Source organism: Corvus brachyrhynchos, unplaced genomic scaffold (assembly GCF_000691975.1).
Source record: "Corvus brachyrhynchos isolate BGI_N302 unplaced genomic scaffold, ASM69197v1 scaffold398, whole genome shotgun sequence".
Taxonomy (NCBI): domain Eukaryota; kingdom Metazoa; phylum Chordata; class Aves; order Passeriformes; family Corvidae; genus Corvus; species Corvus brachyrhynchos.
The window spans coordinates 1,654,707-1,678,799 of NW_008239780.1; the positions used below are offsets into that span (position 1 = coordinate 1,654,707).

The 24,093-nt window shown below is 36.8% G+C and overlaps 1 protein-coding gene across 7 annotated transcripts in view; it reads right to left on the reverse strand.

Moving 5' to 3' along the window:
* Nucleotides 1-24,093, reverse strand: part of TENM1 (teneurin transmembrane protein 1) — an 828,305-nt gene that overhangs the window by 291,603 nt on the left and 512,609 nt on the right. Inside the window, exon 1 of one of the 7 annotated variants that reach the window (XM_017743127.1) lies at nt 19,105-19,153. The exons of the other annotated variants lie outside the window; for them this stretch is intronic. The gene's annotated coding sequence lies outside the window, so the exon portion shown is untranslated. Of the gene's footprint in view, nt 1-19,104; nt 19,154-24,093 lie in introns of those variants that run through there. 7 annotated transcript variants of the gene reach the window in all.

Sequence of the window (24,093 nt, forward strand, 5' to 3'; positions counted from 1 at the left end):
TTATTGATGTGCTGAATACAACAGTATTAACATGTACTTGGAGCAGGACTGTGATGTACCATTAGTTTGAAGGAACAATAAAGTAACAGGCATGGCCATCCAACATGGAATTTTAGTCTACATAATTCTAAGAATTTTCAAGCTTCTAAGCAGGTGTTGATTAAAAACAAAACAAAACCCAAACCAATGACCAAACCCACAAAAATCCCAAAACAAAACACATATGTCCCCATTAAGCCTAATATTCTGCAAGATACCTTAATGTCAACAACTGCTTCCAAAATTTAATGTATGCAATATTCTGATAAATGGACGTTTATAAGTATTCAGGTAACTTAATATGATATAAAAGAAACACACAATTTGTAAAGAATTGCTGCTACTACAGAGACCCAAACCATCACAGTAATGATCTACTGCATTAGGAGATAGCCCACATATATTCACTGAGTGGTGTAGTGTCAAATATGTAAGGCACATTTAAAGATTCCAACATCCACAACTACAACCCTCCCATTGTTTTTCAAAATGGCATATTTGTAAGACTGTCTGAAATAGAAGTATACTAGAGACAACATGTGTTACACTAATTTTTCAATCCCATAAAGCCCAAATAGATGACTGAATTAATCAATATACAGTCACTGAAACCTGTTTCAACTGCTGGATCTGTACAAAACAACAATAAAAAAATATTTGAAACTAATCAATATGGTCACAAAAGAAAACAAAAAAAGGAAAAATCATTGGAGATGATTGTGGAGAAACATATACAGGCATTCGCAAAAGAAAAATATCACACACAGTCAAACTCATGTTTTCCAGTCATTTCTTTGTCCAGCCCAGAAAACAACTCTAATCATAAATGAAGACATTTAGTAGTAATACTTGAACAGATGAATTAAATCTTCACAAAGTGCTTTTCTATTTCTCATTAGAGTTAAATATTACAAGCCTCACTTAGCACAGGCATGGTGTTACGTGCACCGGAATCCCATTGCTTTCATATACAGGATTATAGTAAGTGAAAATTATAGTAAGTGAATGTCTTAAAGAAACTTTTTTGGACAAGTCTTACGATTTACAAAACTGCCCTCAACATTTGTGCCCAATTATGACCATTGCTCACGCTCAAAGACCGAATGCTCGAGTCTAACACATCACAGCCTTAACTCCTTCTAAAGCAGCTACTTACTAAGAACTTACTGCAGATAAGGAGAGACTCAGCTGTTTGTTTCCTCTTTGCAGTATTTAAGATTTCTTTAAAAGGAAATGGGTATATTTTCACAATATGCAACTTCCTAATGCATATTCATGTTTTGACTCCCCTAGGCACTCTATAATGTTAGGTTATAATTCATTACACAAGCTCATACCCAATACTTTTAAATTATATACAATATTAATACACACCATCCTCTTTGTCTTTACTTATAATACTGATAAACTCAAACAATGATATCTTTTTATATCTGAAAGTAGAAAGAAATTAGAATTTTCCATCCATTTTATTGCAAAAGAGAAAAATAATGCAGAAGCCATACTAAGTATGCATGCTTTCACAAGCCAGACAATGCAGGCTCAGTTTCAATTACACATGAATTCTGTAATTGAAGAAAGATTTAAATCCTGGCCACATAACTTTTCTGTCTTAAAGGGAGGGGATGGGTGATGGAAAGGAAGTTGCAGCACCTGCCTCTATGAAAGAAAAAAGACTGTTCCTAGTATCAAAGTCTTGGAGTATACTTAAAACTTCATGTGGGAGTCAGGGCACTGCCTTGCAATCAGAAACACCACTTCTATGGAAATACAAAATACTAAACCTGCACATCTTTTAATCATCTGGTCTCAAAATAGAAGACTTGAATTTGCTGACTGATGACTTAATTTAATCTATAAATACGAATAAAAAGAAAGAGATTCCCATAGTCCATGACAAAACAAATGCTGTGGGTTAACTCCCATAGGCAGCGTAGCCCCTGCACAGCTGATCCCATGCTCTTCTCCTGTGGAATGAGGAAGAGAATTGGAAGGGTGTTAAGTGCATGGGTTGAGATGAAGACAGTTTAATAAGTAAAACAAATGCTGTGTGCACAAGCAAAGCAAAACAAGGAATTCACTCCCCATGTCCCAATGGTGGGCAGGTGTTCAGAATCCCCACAGCAGCAGGGCTTGAGTGGGGTGAGGAGCAGGAAGGGTGTTTAGCACCATGCAAGCACCACTCAGCAAAAGCATCTGTGTGCTACCAACACTGCTGCATCACAAATCCAAAACATAGCCCCAAACCAGCTACTCTAAAGAAAAGTAGCCAAAAACCGGTACAACAAATCACACTTTTAATATGAAGGGTTGCAGATAAAGTCAGTTCAATTCAAGAATTCAGAAAGAATTCCATTTTAACTCTGGTAGTTCGGAAACTTTTAACTTAGCTGAAAAAGAAAAAAAAAAGAAAGGGTTTGTATCTCAAAATTTCCAACAACCAAAATGGTGCAGCTCAAAAGAAAGGAAACATCTAGAAGCAATGGAACCCCTGCAATACCTACTCCTCTCCAGGCAGGGAGCAGCAGCAGCACTGTCTGCAAAGTTCCAGCATCCTGCCTGGTAGTTCCTCTTGCAAGAATTACGACTGTTTTATGTCCTGTCACTGCACAAAGATTTCTCCCTATGTTTCAACCAATATTTAAAGTTCTGGTTTAATATCTCTTTTTATAAGTAGAGGTAGTAACTCAGAAATTATGGGAAGTTTAGAAACTGGAAATTAAAAGTACAATGTTAACTACTTTCAAATCTTAACACAAGCCTCAACTCTTTTTAATAATCCCAACAGTTTTAATAACTGATGCACAAGAACAGAAAGAAAACATGCTGATATTTTTTAACAGAAGAAGTTCTTTAATCGAAGAATACAGGAAAATAACTTTGCTTTGAACAACTATCTTTCTCTACTCTCACTGCAATAGAGTATTACACACATCCTCTTATAATCACTACAAAAACACTAACATGAATATTCTTTTCCTAAAGACTTACAATTCACCCACAGAAGTTTGTTTAGAGCAGGGTTTTAAGAAATTTACTTCACAAAAAGGATTGTTTTATTTATCTTATGCTGCAGTAAGTATACATGAAAGCTTTACATATCATATTCCTTCAAACCCAACACAACATTTGGATCATGTCCTCACATTGCAGAATAGGAGATTTGGTAAAATATGACATCTATAAGAATGTAAAAGAACTGCTGCAGTACATTGCCTTCAGCAGAAGTTGGTTTTACCAAAACCTGAACCGATGACATCTGAAGACAGAAACTTACACCAGAGCCCAGCCAGCACACACAGAGGAGTCAAACCCAACTCCCACCTTCATTTGCAGCCATTTACTTTATCACAAACAAAACCAGTGAGGGTCCTGTGGAAACTTAAGATGAACAAATAGAACAGGTAACAAGCAATAATGACTTGGTCTTCTGCATTCCAGACTACCACTGATCTGCCTGGCCATATGGTAAAGCTACATCTAGATAATAAAGCATTAGCAACATTTTTCAGTTGACAACTATGAGTCAATCAGAATACTAACCTGGAGAAAATAAACACATTTTTAGTAGAATAGATTTCTGGATTTATTTTTATATATTTATTTATATTAACCAAAACATTAAAATACATAAATATTTTCTCTTCCAGATACAACACACCTACTTGAAGGAATGAGAAATTATTATGTTAGTCCTAGATTTATCTTAGCTAGCATATGTGTAACAAGTATAAATGGTTTTATAGACATATTCCTTCTCATATCTCTATGTGATCACTATTTCTGAAAAATTACTTTAATTAACTTCATTCTCTGATGAAATCTACAAGGTACTACTCTTTATTAATAAACATCTTAATCATGGACTAGTACAAGGATAAGAAACAAGAAGAACATTGCCACCTAGCTGTTTCAGCAGTGCCCATAAAGGATGGCATGTTCAGCTTAACGTCTCTCAAACAACTCCAGAGAAAAATCAGTCCATATAAAAAAAGGAAAGGGCTACCTAAAAACATGGGGCAAGGCTAAGTTTCTGTCACTTTTATCTTATCAGCTGTGAAAGCAGGTGGTCACAAAATACATGAAATGAAAGCCTTTTCAAAACAATTATTTAACACAATCATGAATCAGGGTCTGATACCATCTTCCTTTCATCAGTTCTCAGCAGAAAGACAAACGTATATGTGTGCACACTGACATTTGGCAACTAAACAACACTGTGAAATTCCTGCAAAATCTAAAATATCCTTAGATAAGGTATCAATGTACATGTAAATAAGTAAATATCTCTGATGGTATATGATGTGTTTCTTTAAAACACATTTCCTGGCTTTTTGTTTTAAATATATTTATTAAAGGCTCTGTTTGAAAAGTAGTGCTTGTACAATTTACAAAATGCAGCTGGCCACACAAGTCATGTAAGGACTTCCCAGAAAAATCAGAATAAAGCAAACCAGCTGAAGCCTGACATTGCAGATGCCCAGACTGGTATTTTCTAAGTAAGAAATGCCACAGTAGAAGGGCATCCTGCCCTACCCCACAATGCAGCAAGAGCAAAGGACAGCATCACAGAACTGGCACATCATCTGCTTGGCAGCTGTGTGTTCCGGCTCTGCAGCCTGGAGCTCGTGCATTCCAAAAGCATTTGGTAGTTTCTCTGAAGCTCTTCAACCTAATACACTAAATTTAGGGAGCTGTAGTACTGAGTAAACAATCAGAAAAGGGGATCAAGCTCTGTATAGCTTCAAGGCTTCAGATGGTGATCTCCCCTCCTATGAACTTTTTTTACCATCTTCTATCTAGACTAATGGCATTTTTTGAAGAATGAAACTACACTATGTCTTGTTATGAAGTAATGTGTAACATCACAAAATGTCCAACTTCATACAGTTTTCCATTAAAAACTGAACTTTTACCAGTTAGCTGCCAGTTACTCTCCATCACTGCAGCTCTCTGGTCATGTCGGTCTGTGACTCTCATCTTGCTGACTGATCAGTGCAGCTCAGCCGTGAGAAACAAGCTCTGGAGTTCAGGGAGCTCTCCTCTTCAGGCTGGGCCTCCCTCCCCACAGCGCAGGGAAGACAAGAACAGGCTCCCAAGTGCCTCCAGCCCCCAGAGAGAACCATCCACTTTGTGACACTGGTGGAGAACGTTCAATTGGGAGCACTTCCCTCCCCAACACCACTGTTGGCTCAGCCAAGCAGGACTGTAACGTTCTCATCTTTAATACCAGCATTTTCATTATAATCTAGGGGTAAGTAGCAATTTGAGAAGGAAGGGGGGGGGGGTATTAATTTAGTACTTAATACATCATCTCAAACACAGTAAGACAGAAGACTGACTGGGACTACGTAAATTTATTACAGGCATAGGTACCTACCAACTCTTCCTACAGTAGAGTACTGAAGACGTGTAGCTTCTTCAACTCCTTCCTTAACATGACAATGCAATGCAACTCTGAGGCAGTAAGAGGATGTGTATGTCTATGCTCTATTCAAACATACACGCAAATCCTGACCATTATATACAAGTCAAAGGAAAAATTACTCAAGATAAAGACCACATTTCCACAATGCAGATAAAAACTATCAATTCACCTGGAATTAGTATGAATTATACTCATCTGCTATAGATATGCCAAATAACTAGTTACATATATTAATTGCTAATTATATAGAGACTCTCAGAGATAAACCCCAGAAATTAATTTAAGATGAAATAGCTTACGCAGACAAAGGAAAAAGCAAAAAGCACACAGCAGAGTGTCACTAGTGTCACATCATTGTCTTTTGAAGACTGAACAGGTACAAAGAACTTGAAAACCGAAACCACTAAAAATTAAAGACGCACAGTAAAACTATGTTAATCACTTATGCAAGCTCCTTAAAAAGAAAACTTCTTCTTAACATTACTTGATTAAGAAGATTTTACACCTTCACCAATGGAAATTATACAGATTGCCATTAGTACTTAGAATTAACTGCAAATATTATTTTTATGATGACACAATCTCTGCAGAGCTTAGCCTGCAAAACAGACAGAAAATGAACACATCATCTCATCCCCACACAAATTTTAGTCAGTCTGTTCCCATGAGCATTCAAATTTTGCATTCAGAGGTTTGTTATTCATATTGGCCACCAGATATTCCTCCTGTGCTTACTGGACATTAAATCAGGGTAATAATTTATGCAAGTAATTGGAGACCAGCATGAGTTCCTTACTCTGTCACTCTCAGTCCTCCCTTATCTCTGTCCCACGATTACCAAGCTTACAGAGTGAAACTTGCTTAAAATTATTCGAAGGTTTCAAACTGAAATTATTGTATCAGATGTCCAAAACCAGATACAAGATAAAGCTAGCTAGAGTTCTGGGAGAAAACAGTTGAGTATTTCACACCTACCCCTTCTCTTTGGCCAGCTTGTCGAGCACATGCATTCAGACCAGCCACAAAAACTGCTGTCATATCTGGCAAGTCAGGGCCAAGACACATAAAGAACAAAAGAGCAAGGGTACCCTGGAGACTACAGGAATAAACTCGGACTGCTTCAGGGTATTTTCATGATGAATAAAAGATCATAGAGAGAAGATCAGGCATCTCAGATGTAACAGTGGATAAGACACAATCTTCAGGAAATCACCTTTATTTCTTTTGTCTTTAGAGAACAAAAAATAAAAATGCTTAACCTGTATTTAAGCCTTCTGCATCTAGGCCTGAACCTACAAAAAGCTAAGCAAGCATTACTCTTAGCACAGTACACAGCATTTACCCTCAGAAGAAGGAAGTGCCAACCTATTTCTAAAGGATACTGGAAAAAAAAATTACACAGCAAAGTTTCCATGTGCAATATGCTTATGCGCACATACATATATCTATCCACATTTGTAATAAACAGATTATCATCAACTAAATGCAAAACATTAATGGTTTAAACTTCTTTTGTATGATACCCTTCAACATGAAGGTAAAAGTTGGTCGTTAAATGAAATCTGACACACTACTACACAATTGCCATGGAATCACCAATTATGCTTACTATATCTTTAAGGCCATCCAGGCAGGATGTTACCCTGACTCTTAGTTGCTCTAGGCCACTTGTTTCTTACTTTTACAACCATGTCAAGGTGGATTAGTCTGAAGGAAAAAATTTCACAGCCTTTAATAAAAGCAAAAAAAAAAGTACTTTTCCTGATTTGAACATTAAAAATAATATTCTATGTTCATACCATCATATGTTAATGTATCACAATACAGAAAAAAACCCCCAAGCAGTGGCACTGTTCAAGCTTTTTCAGAAGAGTGCCCAAAAGAAATAATTGAAATCTTCTTGTGAAAATATTTTTTTTTGCTGGAAACACTGAATTAATAATAAATTCTTTATTCCAGTAGATCTGATGATTATGTAGTAGCAAATTAGTTTACCTGGATAATAGTTCAATTAAGATTCCTCACAATCATCTGGTGTATAGTTACTTGAATCAGTGTATTTTAGATTTGCTGTGATGGTCTTCCTAAATCTGTTCTTCTGAGTTGTTGACCCACATTTTCAAATATTCTGAAAAGTTTGTCTAGTTTGCACAGTCCAGCTGTAGGTGACAGGTAGAAGAAAAATTCTACACTGTGTAAGAAAACAGGATTGTCTTCTATTTAAGAACGGTTCTTACAGATGCATTTCAGCTATTTCATACTAAAACTAGCAAGATTTCGCAGAAATTATGCTGTTGCATCAAAAGCAACTTGCTTCTTCACAGAACTTTGGATGCCTGAAGATCTAAGAGGTACCACAGCTTCAGGCCAGAAATCAAGGCTCACTTTATCATACAAGCCACACAGTGACCCACTACATGGAACGATAAAGAAACTGCATTTTCAATACGCTCTGTTTTCCACAGATGCCATGAGCAGTCCTACCTTTCCACATAGCTGCAAGCAAGAAGTCACACAACTGCCAAAGAAACCATTTATCAACTGAGCAACACACTGACTTGGCAATGTCCCCATCTATGATACAAATGTGATAGTGGTCCTACGGATGAACCACGCAAAAAGAGGAAAACAGCCCAAGACTTATACAAGAAGTGTGTGTTAGGTTACAATGCAAGATGTAACCAAAAGTATGTATTCCATCACCATCTGTTGAAACCAGGTGGGGCAGGATTCTTTATCTCTTCCGTGACACACCCCTGGTAACAGAGATATCTCCTGTTAATCGGTTATCAAGGCTCACTGCCGGACTCATAAAATTACATCATCCCTCTGTGAGATGCTCCACCCAGGGGGAGGAACCAAGCGTTCCTACCTGGGTATAATCTGAGGTTTGGAACACCACAGGCTGCCCTTACCTACTGGATTCGCAGAGGACAAGAGCTACGGAACCACCACTGGACCTTCAGACAAGGACCAGACCCTTCTACAGGATAACCACTTCAACAGGACTGCAGCCACCATTTAATCGGACTGCTACCACCACCGTGCCTGACAGGGTGTCAGGTTGTATCCTGTCAGGTTAAGCCAGCGTTTCTGTATTACTGCCTTGTAATAGAGACTAGTAAAGAACTGTTATTCCTGTTTCTCATATAATTGCCCGAAAGCCCCTTAATTTCAAAACTAAAATAATTCAGAGGGAAGGGGGGTAACATTTTCCATTTCAAGGGAGGTTCCTGCCTTCCTTAGCAGACACCTGTCTTTCAAACCAAGACAAAGAGTCAGAACAGAGATTAATTATTTTGCCATCTGAAGGCATGTGGGTTTCAAACATGCCCTCTATTGTCCATTCTGCGCTTCTGATAATCAGCAGTGAAGTAAAGGCACCTTCTTCACTCCTGATGCCCGGGTATTACATTCAAACCAGATCACTTGTGAATTGGTTAGGTAATATATGATTGAATTACAAAAAAAGAAGGCTAGATATTAGGATTTTTATGATAACATGAACACTGGATGATTATGTTTTTCAATGAAAGGATGGAGAAAATTATTTCTGCAAGATTTTATTTTTATTTTGCAAGATTTGCAACTTCTGTAATTCATTTTCCTTTCATTTCAACTATCCAGAGAGTGCTCAAGACATACCACTGGTCTTTGAATACAAAGTGGCATTACAAACTTAAATGAAAAACCTTAATGGACAAAGCAGCTTCTCACACTCAATGGAAGAAAGGATTTAGATTCCCTGTGTGGGAAGTTATCTACAAAATAAAGCAATTACCAGGTCTTCACACCAATTATTGAGGGGTTATACAGGTTTCATGAGTCTCTTTTCTGCATAAACATTGGCTGTGATACTGCTTTTCAAGACTGAGTTAGAAACTAAAACAAAAGCTGAAAAGTAATGCAGAGAAAGCAGACACAGAGTTTTTAGTACACAGTCCTGAAATACTGAACATTTTATGGCAAGTAATAACATTTTTTTGTTTTTTTCTATTAATGCTATATTCCCACCCCATGAGAAAAAGAGGAATTCACCAGAGAAAAATGATCATCAATGACTCTTACGTTGTCACTTTAAGGACAACTGCAAATATTGACAAAGGACAAGGTATTTATAGGGCACTGTGTTTTGTCAGGAGGGAGTTGGGGGATGAGGGGTGGAAAGTGACATTTGAGTACAATTCATTGGATACACAAATGCTTGAAGGGCTTGAAGGCACCACAAGTATACAAGTCTGGTCTGTCTACTCTTAGAAAAACAAAGCTATTAAATTTAGAATTTGCAAATAGTTACAGGAAACATGAAAGTGTCTTGATCTAGGGCAGTATTTGATTTACATCTATATAGCTTCAAAGAGCTGTCTCAGCTTCCTCTGAACTAATGTCCAACTACTGGTTTTGGGCATCTCTTGATTTTTTCCCCTCTAACTCTGCCTTAAGAATTTTTAAGCACATAAAACATGTTTAAGCACAGCTGTCACAATATTTTCCTCTCAAAAAGCAAACAGTTCTAAATCTCTTTCTAAAACCACCGGAGTATTAGAGTCTTATGCAGCACCGTATTTACAACTTCTCAGTAAGTTCTTTTTTAAAGATAAAGTTAAATACAATATAACTTAGCTTAGCCATTCAAGACTGAATTTTTGTATTAGGATGTTTCACTTAACCAGCAGTGTTAGGAAATCAGTATCTTAGGCAAATGCATTTTGGAGAATTTGCTTTTACTCAGACCAAAGTAACCAAATATTTTGCCTGACTCTAAGACTAGAATGCAAACTATAATTGTCATTGAGGTCTACTACTGCAACATAGTAGCAGACTAAGCAGTAAGTCAAAACCTTAATATCTAACATGTGCACAAAGAAAACAGGAATCATTGTATGAATTCTAACCCTTGTGTCCATGAAACACCACATGAAACTCCTCAATGTTCGCAGTGTAGGTGAAAAAAAAACCAACAAAACCAAATGCTGGGAGAAAAAGTAAGGCTTATTGCAAAGTTTTGAGAATTTATGAAACAAAAAATTGAAATGACCACCAAGTGTGAAATAAATTACAATAAATGTTTTTGTAGAAAAAAGGATATTATTGCTCAGACAAAACTGAAAAGAATATGAGATGAGAGATGCTTATAAGCAAACAAGCAGAAGGCTAATGAGGACATGGGCCATTGTCACCTCCATAATGTAAAATTAAAAGCTGATAAAGACTGAGAATACCTTTTACAGTTCTGTAGGAGGGCTTTTACTAATTAGAAGGCACGTACTGTCTGCCCCCAGTCTGCCAGAAAACAGAACCAAATATTTACTACTTTACTGACATTTTAGCAAATTTAAAAGATGACAAACGCTTTGCATTTGTGTTCATACATTTCAGTTCTAAAATGCAAATAGAAACAAATGTTTAAGATGCACATAAAACTTTTTTTTTTCAGCCTAAAAGAAGTCTGTTATGTTACGTTTTCTTCCCACTGGAATCAGGAAATAGGAATGAAAGCTCATATGAATAACTCTGTTTTGCAAAAACATCAGCCTTTAGAGTTGAAAAGAGAGACTCAAAATGGACTATGGACTAGATGATCTCCACTTAAAAATCAAAATAGGAGATTTGGGAGCAGGAAAAGTAAAAACTCTTTACTTCCACATCATCCAAATATCTACTACTGAATCGCTATAACTTAAACAACAAATACAGCTGGGGAAAAGAAAGTCACAGGAAACCTTGGGGAGAATGACAATTCCTAAATTCTCGATTATTTGGTATGGAGAAGTGTATGCACACTCTCTAAAGATATACACTGTCCATGGTAGCTGCCTTCCATCCTGCCAGGCTGCCCAGAAGACCAGGCCACCCAGAAGAACTCCAGTGCTGTTCTCTGCATCCTAGACTTGACAACCTTGGCTTTTTTTCCTAAATATGAAGTTGCCCTCTGCTCACAAGCTCAAGTTGAAGAGCTGAATTCCAAAACAGCAATTGTATTGGTTTCTTTGAAGTGTGTAGAAAGATCTGAAAAAGGTGTCATTAAAAAACTGTCAACGTAGATTGAATGAAGAAATTGTTGATGTGTTGATCTTAACCATCTTTTGTGCTGGTTTGTCTATGCCCCATTTGAGAAGGATACCAGAGGTAACATTTCAGAGGGAGTTCAAAACTAAAGTCTCTAGATTTCATTTAATGTTTACGGATTTACAGCTAATGGTTCTTAGTAATACTGTAACTCAATAAAACACAAAATGTACTATTAGAATTTAGGCACCCAGTATAATGTGGCATTAGCTACTCTTACACACTATTCCTAGTGACCAGCAAACTGTACTGCTCAATGCAAAAGATTGCCCAAATTAAAAAGCCAAGTATAAGGCAAGTAAAACTTCAGTTTTATGACGGAGCTTAGAGCACAAGCAATACAAAAATATTATCAACCTGATTCAAAAAGAGAGTACAAATTACATTTATCATTGTTGGGTGGTACATTTATTCTAAAGTGGAATATTATGACAACTGAAAATAAAGTCTCTATCCATTTCCAAATGATGCTGAAAAATCACTTCAGCTGTTATGTTGTTATAAAAGCAACATATCAATCATTTCACAGTAATACTGCACTTGATTCAGTACCAATGCCAGCTATTTGACTCATGTTAAGTATATCCAAGTACACACAGTTTCACTTTATGATCACTAATTTTCACTATTTAATAGCAGTATATTCAGTGTCTCTGGATATGCTGTTTGAATACTGATATAGATACCTCTTTACATATGAGAAAGAACAAGAAAGAAGTTTTACAGACTCCACTGGTCTTCCACTGTGAAAACTTTCTATTAATAGGAAAGTTAGCCCATGATGAAAACGGTAAGAGTTATGTTTGAAGACTTTCCTAGATTTCTGTGGAATAAACAAGGCACGCTTTTAAAGTTAACTACATGAATGATTTCATGAACAGTAAAAGTAAGTTGGGAAACAACAGCAGATTCTGTTGAGGATGGCACACATACACAACCAGCATTTCCTGTTGGATACTTCCTCTGCTGAAGAAATACAGTAACATAAGCTGAAGTTTGGGCACAGGAACTATTTTCTTCATAGCACACAAAGTATTAGGTGCTGAAGAAAAATTAGGGGAGTTGTGTCAGTGACCCTCAAAACACAAAGCAGTTGTTCTCCTGCATATTTCTAAAGACAGTTAATTAAATGCCTTTTAAAAAAAAATCAGATATGAGAAGTGTGAGTAGCAATATGAGCCACAGTGCATAATAAACAAATGTAATATTAAGACCTGCTGTTTCTCAGTTCACCTCCCGGAAAAGCTACCAGTCCATGGCTGAAGGCTACAAATACTTACTTTTCCCTCTTATCCAAACCTGAAAAATATATCAACATTTTTATATGTAAGAATAACAGCTCGGAAGTCCATTCCCTCAAGAACTATGCAGATAAGACTTACTTACCTTCAAAAGTCATTCAGGAAAAAAGCTTTAAACCCCAGTCATTCACCTTATCATTGCAAATTATAGCTTCAGTTCCATCAAGCAAGTTGAAGAATAGGTGAAATTGTTGTGCAAAAACCAAACTCCAAGTTTAGGTTTTTTGAAATATTCAGAAGAACTCGTTGCTAAGTTCCTTTCATTATTCTGCAAACACCTTAGAACCTTTTACTATGGAAACAATTTTTATCTGATATCCTTTGAAATTGTTTCATATATATGGCTGCAAAGGAGGAATGAACTGATTTTAATTAATTTCTTTTTTCAGTGAAATAAAATTCCAGCAAGTCCGCAGTATCGAGAATTCAAACAGACAATTGTCATCTTGAATGCCATTCATTACAAAGCACTCATTTCTAGGAGAGTTATATTCTTTAGCTAATGCTATCCATCTTTAGATTCATAATTTGAATGAATGCTCATTTATTTACAGGCACATTCTCCAAATATATGTATTGCACTCTAAAACTATGCCTTTGTTCAGATCAGAGGTACACTAACAAAACACTAGTGTACACCTGTACACTAAAGTGAGCCTTCCTGTGTCTAGCCACCATCTCTACCATCAACTGAAAAACATCCAAGTCAAAATAACATTCCTTGTTTATGAGTTTGTTAGACAACTGCAGTCCAGAAGCACTACACTGAACTAGAATATCCATTTTTTTGATCTGGTGTAGAAAACCCTACATCTGACCCCCATACTATCCCCTTACTCATGTAAAACTTTTAAACTGCTTGTCCATAGCAAAGAACTTCATCTAAGCTGCTCAGCGAATGTCAAGAGAAAGAATTAAAAGGGGTATCTTTAGTCCTTTAGTCATAACTCAGAAAACGCAGAACTGGATGCATACTTGGCATTGCAGACCTCTGGTTCTAAAAATAATTCCCCACCCACCAACAATCTTCTTGGAGAAGTTTACAAGTTGACCCAAGAGTTTAAAATTGCTTCAGAGCATTTATGTTTTTTTTTTTTAATTCTGTTTATAAAGAAAGTTTCCATCTAATAGAAAAACCATGGACTGAGCACAGATTTAGGTAAATACTGCTGCTTTGAAAACATAGAAGGATAAGATCCCAAGCAGGACACAGCTTCCTACATATGAATGTGCAACAGGCACTTGGTACTTTACAGTCCTGCCTCAGAAACTGTTCTTGTTCTTCTAGAACAATCTGACAGCTGACTATTTAGAGGTATCTGACTATGCCGGTGCTGGCTATCCATCTAAGAGGACCTAAGCGATCTTCCCAAACATCACTGATGGGTATGTGGAAGGAGGGAAGAACTGGATAGGAGAAACAGGCACCCAAGAAGGAAGAACAGTCCTGCACTGGAGAGAGGGCAGTGCACTTTCAGAGGTGAATGGAACAGATCTCACAGACTTCTAAGACCAAGCAGCAGAAGCAGATACAACAGAGCTGCTTTATTTCCCCATTAACTGTCTACCAGAAGGGTAAAGTGAATTTGGATATAATCTGGGAATCCTCAGAAATTGAAGATAATAAATTACACTTCAGGGAGTATCATCTACATGTTCCCCAAAACAGATGAGTTATTTCAGCAAGCAGGAAACAACAAATCTTTATTTCTACTAATTCTGTTATCCTTGCCCTTAGGCCTATACAGCTCATCTACTGTCCAGTTTTAGCTGTGTGCTTCCCCAGAAAATAATCTTTCTGAAACAGTGTCCTTTTCTGCCCTTCTTTTTTAAATATACAAATCTCATCCAGTGTAAGAAAAAGCACTGAAACATTTAAAAGGGCTAAAATAGTAATTCCTGTAAATGATAGATATTTTAATGAGCACTACTTAGCAGAGAGCTCAATTTGAATTGCTACGGTAGAGAAAGTTTGTTTTCCCATCAGTAATGAACTGTGCCTTTGTACTCAAATGCAACAAGATGCTCAGCTCCCAGAACAACTATCAGTAGAAGAGCTCCTGTTTTATTCGGCAGAGAAAGCAGATACCATACTTAAGTTTTTGTCCTTAGGAGCTGAAACCGTAACAGAAGACCAGTTTTGTCAATGGTTTAAGGAAATAACCTTTTAAAAGTTTCCATACTACAACATTATGACCTAAAGCAATTTTGATACAAGTTTCCTGTGGTCATAATCACCTTCATGGTACATATAGTCATTTTCTCATCTATTAACAGCCTTGTAATCCCACAGCCCTTTTATGTTGGAACACTAAATCAGCTTTGGAGGGGAATTTTTGCACAAATGCAAACAACTTGTGTTAATAGGCACAATGCTATTTAAGTCTTTTAGTGCCTATAGACAGCAGGCATCAAGAACATATTTCTGACCCCCAGGCAAAGCATCACGGAAAAATCAAAACAACAACTCTGAGTTTTATTTCTTAATTACAACAAGCTGTCTGCAAATTCAGGGCATAATAGCCTTGAACTGATCTCACTCATCCTCAGTGTAGGAAATTAGCATTGAAGTTGTTTCTGCGTATCAGTTAATAGTAGATAAACATTTACTGGAGGGATTTTTGAAAAATGCATTTCTACTTCTAATTTATTTCAAACTTCGTCATTTGTAAGGTTCCCATTAATACATTATCCAAAAAATAATGCAGAAAGTTGGTTACAGATTTGTTGCCCTGCCTCACTGCTCTCATGCTCTTCAAAAGAAATCTGTGCAGCAGGTTACAGTTCATTGAAAACAAACAAAACCTGTGCACACACCAAAACACAGTTTCCCCTTACCAATCACACCAATCTCAGTGGACAATGTGAAGATGGATCACAGAATCATAGGATATCCCGAGCTGGAAGAGACCTACAAGGATGATTGAAGCCCAACTTGTGGCCCTGCACAGGACACCCCAGTGATCACACCATGGGTCTGAGAACACTGTCCCAACTGTTCCCTTCTTGAACTCTGGCAGACTTGGTGCTGTGACCTGGGGAGCCAGCTCCAGGGCACACCTCCATGCTATTAAGGTGTCCAACATACCTTTGAGTTTTCACTCAAATGGGACACAACAGAGAGACCTGTGAAATCTCAAGCTGTGTTCTACAGAAGAGAACCTAAACCACAGAGCACACAGGTGAGCCATCAGTGCCCTTTCTTTTCAGCCCAAGAAGACTGCTTTCCTTTTTGGGAGAAAACTGGAAATATTTTTCTAACTACCTCCCAGATCTAAAGTAATTAGGAAGGGTGCTTGGTTTTTTTACAAAATACTTACAAAAGATGTAGACATACATATATACTAATGATAATCCAGTAATGAAAGAAGAAAAAAAACCCCAAACCTTACACTTTCCCTTTCATCCTCAAGCTTCTTAGCATTTCTCAGAACAAAACAATTGGTTTAAAACCTACAAAAAATAGTGACATCCAAATGCAAGTGGAAAATCCAAGACAAAGCAACACTGTCTAAAGAAGAGAACAGAGAAGCACAACTCCAAGCTGGAGCAGTGTACTGTTGATTTACCAGTGGATATCAGGATTCAATGCTACTTCCAGAAAAGTTGTGAAGTCAAGGTTTTTACTGACTCTGTTGCCATGAATCTTCCTGTGAGATTTGACATAAACAGAAAATATACCAGAAGTTAATTATACAGGACCTCGCTGTAGTCTAACACAAGCTCAGAGGTAGGGGAAGCGCACGTACACGTCACTACAAATATTTAAACAAAAAGTTCAGTGTTTGATTACATCAGTCAAGGCAAATTTAGAATAGTTCAGATCTGCCAAAAGCACTTTGCTAACAAGAGATATCAGTGGCAGGAGTGTGCCTGCAGCAGGCTACCTGAAACACAGCAGCAAATAGGAAACACCCTTGGCCTTTTTACTGCTCCATAAACACAGCTTCGTTCTCCTGCTCCACCTCACCTCAACTCCTTGTTCTACACATTTCAAATCATCTTAAGCATATTCAGTTTTGCTTTGGCCTAGGAGTGCAGCTGGTTTCTTTCCCTTCCAATTTATTTCTCACCTATCCTTTCTTCCCAGATCTTCCCTAAAGGATGCACAACCTAAACTCTTGAATGCTCAACTTTTCTCTGGTATCATACTATCACACGAAATAAACAGGTGGAGGTCCCTCTGTGGAGTGACACCAAACAGTAGGACTCCATTAAGAGCCTTTTCCTTTTGATTTCATTCCAAGATTTTTACTCCCATCTCTTACTTCCATTGACATTTTAAAAGTAGCTTATAAATTCTGAGGAGAAAGGGTGACAGTAGATTTTTTGTACTGTATTATAACATGCAATAGAAGAGTGATACTTGGTTGAGGTTTTTCCTTTTAAGGATGTAGACAATTTGGGTTACTTTTTAGAGATAGATCTCCTCCAGAAAAGTGTATTTATTTTCATATGTAGAAAAGTGCTAAAATAGAATACAATTTAAAAAAAACCCCAAAAATCTAGATAACATTCAGTTTTATTTGGAGATAAAGACAACTACTAAGAGTACCCTGGTACTATAACCATGCCCTTTCATACAAAATATTTGCCTCTCAATAGCTTTATTTTATTTAGGAGTACATGCCAGATCTTTAATATTCTTCCAGTGAAATATTTTTAATGGATACGGTGCTTATGCTTGCAGAATGTTTTGATGGATTTACATCGCATGTGTGATTTAATCTGCAGCCCTCCACTTATCCCTTAGGTGTGGTAATCCCCACTGTTAAAAAGGCAGAGCAAAACAAAAAAGCTGAACACAGTATTTAAGCAATCTATTTCAAACAGATGTCAGAGTCATATTTTATTATTTTTAGATCAGACCATTGATCAGCAAGATGATGAGCAAAGAAAAAGATCTGCGAACCTAAAATGTGTGACTCATTTACTCTGCACTTCCAATCAATAAGGTAAAACATTACTAAAATATGAAGAGTCATGATTTGATTTACTACTGCTTCTCATGTTCTGGTATGAAATCCACCATCAAATTGTGCTAAATTGTTTATGCTTCACCCACTATCACTTTGTCGTTACATACGTATACATTAGTTGCGCAGAAATGGTTCCAGATTTTCAAGCTCTAATGAAGGTGCTGGACTTTCCTGGCACAGCTGAGCTCTTGGTCCTTACCCTCAGACATTGGCTCATCCTGTAAACACCTTGCACACTGACCACAACTGTTATGATTAAGTAAGAGCTTGCAAACACTTGCTCACAGCTTCTGTTTGTTCTTTAAGAACTGGTACACACTAGAAAGATTTCATACCCTTTACTTATCTACAAACAAAAGCGCATGTGGAGAAGGAGCAAGCAATACACATTTCTCTTGTGTCATTCCTGCATTTGACTTGGAGTAATTTCTTTTGAAAACAAAGACTTGTCTCATCTGGTAACAATGTAGACAGTACACTTAGCACCCAACATGCTGATGTTTACTGAAATGTCAAAGGTTACTCATTAAGAATGGGAGTGAACAACACTTCAAAGGCCCTGTTTGTGTTAGCTTGATGATTTAGTAGCAAGCAATAATAAAATACAATATAATTGTACGTCTGTGAAAAGTTCTGAACATGGAAAACTTAAGACAGGTTTTTAAATCATAAGCAACATAGACATCTACAATCCAGCAATCATCTTCTAAGACTTATGAAATAAAATTAGCTTTTTATTTAATTTTTGGATCTTGATTATTTTTATTAATTTGAGCATATGGTCTACATTCAGTGTAACAGCATGTGTGTATATATATATATATACAAGATGACTACCAGCATCACTCAATTTCCATACATCTGCCATTTCTAGATACAGTTACAAGCCTGAAAGCACAAAAGGTTACATGGCAATACCTAACAGGACTCCAGAAGCTGCTCCATCCAATACCCAATCAAATGAACTCAAGAAATCCAACATGTAAGTTCCATATTCAGCAGAGGAGAATACACAAGTCTTCAACATCTCAGTTCTCCAAAATAAATCCCATCCTCATTACCAGCTGATGAATCTGTTATAATAAGTTTTGACTCTTCTTCAGTTCAAGAGAAAATGGAAACAAGCTGAGCTCAATACAGAACCTTCAACATCAAGCCACAGAAGAGACAAAGCTTTAGGGCTGTCAGGAAGTGAACTGCTTCTGAAAGCTTGAAAGGAAAAGAGTTTCCTTTTTTTCAGACTAACTGGAACTTTAACAGGGAAACTTTGAAAATACCAGTTACTTACCGACACACAATCAGAATCCAGCTAGACTGGCGACAAGAGCACTCAACTCATGTGCCCAATTCCAATTCTGTGGAAAGGGGAAGTAGAGTCAAACATCCTTGGCTCGAGAAAATAAGGGAAAGAAGTACCAAAACATACTCCATATAAGTAAATAAAGATTACTCAGCAACACGAATATGAGAAATGCCTCATCTCCTTGCATACCAGAATGCTCTTCACAAAGTCATCTATCTTTTTTTCCCCTTAGGGACTTTTTATGGAGATTAATTTTTATGCCTCGTTTCATTATTATTCGAGAAACTGCTTTAGATTTTGTGTTCAAATATAACAGCAACAGTTAAGTTAGAAACTGCAGTTTTAGGATGCATTTCCCCCACCATTTTAGGACTCATTTCAACTTTTAAAACACCTTGAAATTACTCTCAATGTAGAAGTTACAAGTAAAGGACTTTTCATCCTCTGGCTGGTATTTTTTCCTGACATTCAATTAACCCTGTATCACTGATATTAATATTTCAATTTCTACTAAAGTTGTATTTCTGGTGCTTTTTCGATTCTCAAACAGGTTTTTAAATTTATTAAAGGTACATTAAGGTAAAACCAATGGCATTTAATACAGTGAATTAAATGAACAGGTAACACCCACAAGCTATTAAAAAAAAGTAGAGAAGCATCTAAATTACTTCTCCTGTCAAGTATAAATACTAGTGACATTACTGTGTTGCATAATGCTAACTACAGCTATAATTTATACACAAAGATTTTCATGCTATAGTATATCAAATTTCAAGATGTATGAAGGCTTTCAAGCAAATAAGCAGAAACCACCTAAACATCAACAAATAAAAAAGATAAGAGGTTTTTTGAAGTTAGATGGCAATGGCAGACTTTAGGTTCATCCACGCGAACTGATTTTTAAGCCTACCAGTAAAGATTTTTTTTTAAGGAATTAATATTTATCTGGTTTCAGCCATAGACAAAGATGGATGAGGACTGAAATCTGCTCATTTAAGCATAGTCTCCTCATCATGAAATGCAACAGAGGAGTCTCAAGAACAGGCTTATCAAAGTGCCAAGATAAGAATGTAACTAATATCTCCTTTTTACTTAAGCAGCATCAAAATCTTACTTTCCATCCAACAGAATTACCATTTAACATTATTTCCCTCTTACTTCATTCATAGAGATCAACTGACACTTAGCACATTTATGTCTCTTTCTTAATTAATTGTTTGATTCATGGAAAGCAGAACAATAGTAAGATACAACATGTTGGATATTCATTTTGAAGGAGGCAGCTACCAGTGACAATTCTATCATAGTCTAAAACCTATAGCTACAGCTGTACTATAGAATAATTCTGTGCTTAGCCAAATATTACTGTGCTGTGTCCTTGGTCAAGAAACAATAAAAAGTAAGTTAGTAAAATGGCAAGTGAGGGAGGGACTACCTCTAACTGGGTAGAGAGTCTGCCTCTAACTGATTTCAATAAATTTTGAATATGCCACTTATCAGTACTGCAGCAAAATGCTCAGTCTTTTAAAATAAGTATCTACCTAGTAAAACAATGATGGAGCTCTTGGTGAGCATCAGTGAGAAACTGGGATGATGCAAAAGTGCTCAATGATGCAGTGCTGGTCTGGCAGAACTATCAGAAAAGTTGATAGCTGGTTGATCTGTCTGTCACCACACACTACAGATCCGCACGCTACCTAGACTAAAGTTAGATTCAGAGCTTTTTGTTCTCTAGAGGGATTTTAATTTAGTCATACCGGTTACAAACCAGCATCATACTCACAGAAACGTAGCACTGGTAATGAATAGAAGGTTGGTTAACCAATTGTAACTTTTCTGTATTAGAAGAGTGTATGACTAAATCAACCTCTATAGGAGAGCAACGCCATCACTTTAACATGTGTCCTCGTAGGATTGCACACAACCTTACATCATAAAAATCAGAAATTTTTTCTAAACATAGTATTTTTTTCTGAACCAAAACCTTCACAAGTCTTAGCTTCAATGTGTTCTCCCCAAGCACAGTAAGCATTCTAATTTGTGAGACAAGAATTATTTTTATTTATTCATTAGAGAGGACTGTATCAAACACCAATATCAACAACAATGGCTTAAATAGGATAAGGGGTAATGCTTTCAGCTGAAAGTGAGTCAATTTAGATTAAATATAAGGAAGAAGTTTTTACAGTATAGGTGATGAGACACTGGCACAGGTTACCCAGAGAGGTGGTAGATGCCCCATCCATGGAAACATTCAAGGTTAGGTTGGACAGGGCTCTGAGCAACCTGATCTCTTCAAGATGTTCATGCTGATTGCAGGGGAGTTGGACTGGATGACCTTTAAGGGCCCCTTCCAATCAAAACTATTCTATGACCCCATGAAATTCTCCTTACTGTTTTAATATTGTGACATTTATTGGCAACTTCTGCACAGGTTTTAGAGCATAAGGTGTCATTAACTTGTGTATGCGATGCACAAAAATCTGGGGAAATCTAAAGTTTGTACACTGGGATTATAACCGAACTTCAAAGGTGAGCAAAGGAAAGGTGACAAAGCAAACACTGTATTTCCTTAACTCATATAAAGGCTGCAAAAGTATTACAATACTTCCAGAATCTACCACTTTAAAATACTAAAGAAGCTAAACAGATTAGTGACTACAATGTGTAAAATTGCTTACACCAACAGTTACCAAACTACAGTTTGACTTGACCCTCTTTTCACTAACTTTAAAGGCATAAAATTTTGCACCTCAAATCAGCAGACTCAGGACTGGGCCTTTAGAGAAAAAGCAAAACTATATTAAGTCTGTTTGATCTCATGAAATTTATCATTAACTCAGCTGTGCTGAACTGTGAACATAATCAACGGGCATCTAGATGAAGAAACAGCAGACAAGAAAACAGAAACTCATGAATTTCAGACGGAGTTCCATCACCAATTTATATCTGGTCTCTAAATCATTTTAAAATCTAGTTCCACTACAGTCATTGTGACTGAAGCAAAGACAGGACACATCGTTCTCTCAGTCTGTAAAATGGGAACAAAAAAATATTTCTAACCAAATGTAGAGGACTGTTTTCCCATACTCAAAGCCCTGAGATAGTGATAAATTAAGCAGCATTATTCTTCTTACATCTCTCAGATTAAGATAATTTAAAAATTAAACGCATACCATTTAGACCTCATGAAATGTCCTGCCTGCTCCACTTAACATCAACACCAATCCTCAGAATTTCCTATCTCAATGGAAAGAAGGAAGTATACATTTACCTATTCCTAAGCCATTACTGCAGAGCATAACGTTGCACACCTCCATACGTGACTACAAGCACACGTGTGACCAAACGGGTAATTCCTTCGGTTTTCAAAACTACCATTTTAATTATGATGCCGCATCAGATGAGTAATAGATTTCCTTTGCTACAATTTTTCTCAGATGACACTGCTTTTATAGAACTCTGAATACATTTCAATGCTTTTTTACACATAAGCCATCAATACAATATGTTCATTTATTTCCACATCTGACTACTTGAAGTGTTGAGAGTAGTAATTTGCATTCCCACATTCTTAAAAGCTGCTTTTAATAAGAATTTTCTCATTTGCTCTTTATACGCATCATTTAAATACTTAAAATTTGGCAACTGAAAGGAACTGTTCTGTTTAAAATAAAGGATTTTTAATTCAGTATTTGAAATTTAATTTACTGGGGGTCTTATATGGTTTTGATTGTTTGGGGTTTTTTTAAAGATCAGATATTCAGAGAAAAATCCTATTGGATATGTGTTATTCAGAAAACTTTCAATCATTCTTTGAAACAAAACTGTGATGTAACAAAAAAAGAAAAAAAAAAGGCAAGACCCATAGAGGTTCCTAAATTCCACAGCAATTTAGAGATGTGGGTTCTTAAAACAAACCAACAAGCCAAAATCCCCAAGACATACAGTTACATTATCAACTACATACAACTTACATTATCAAGTTGTATGTAACTACATTATCAACTTCTGATGAATTTATAATATCAATAGGATATCTATAGGGGTAGCAGTTAGGTTATTAAGAAGACTGCATTTCGTCTGTGAAGAAGTGTTCTGAGATTAGCCCATAGCATTAAGGGTCACGTATAAAATAAGCTTTGAAAAGAAACTATGGACAAGAGAGAAAGCAAGCTATTGGGCTGTGTCTCACCTTCTGATGTATAGCTCTTCCCACACTACAGTTTATCTTGCTATTTGTGATTCACAAAGTGCTCTCGACAACACCAGGAATTCCATACTTTAAATATCAAATTGTTTTACGTTAAGCTTCACAATTAACAGCTAAAATCCAGGCACTAGGAGTGGTGGGGGTTTGTTACTGCAAAACCATTTGGAGACACAGTAGATGTCTGAGATGCTTGCCCCACCACACGGACAGTTGGTATTTATTTCCATAGTACAGTGTATCTGACTCGTTAATTATCAGGGAAGCATCAGCACAATCAAGATGGGTATCTACAACCTTTGGATATTGGGAAAGCACTCAATAAAAGACTATCACAAAGACAGTTACTATACAGCCTAAAAAGGTAGCATATATTTAAGCCAAATAAAGGGGGAGGCGGGGAGTTCTTGCCATTGATTTCAATATTAAAACACGTAAAGCCCAGCTCTGCTAAGGTAAACGTGTTGACATTCAACACGGTAAGAGCACACAGTTAATAGTACACAGGCAGGTTCCTCACTGTGTACCACAATCATATCCATAACTGGTCTAATCATTCATCAAGCTTAAACCGTCAGTCACGGGCTACAGCTGTAAGGTATTTTAGGGAAAAAAGCCAGCTAGAAGCAGCAGAGCAGTATAAAGACTGTATACACGCCTTGACTAAAAGAGATTACCAGATCCCACAACCAGTGGCAGGAGAATACACCGAACACACGTTTAGCAGATTATGCCTGAGGAGCGGTGAGAAATCAGGCTGCTCC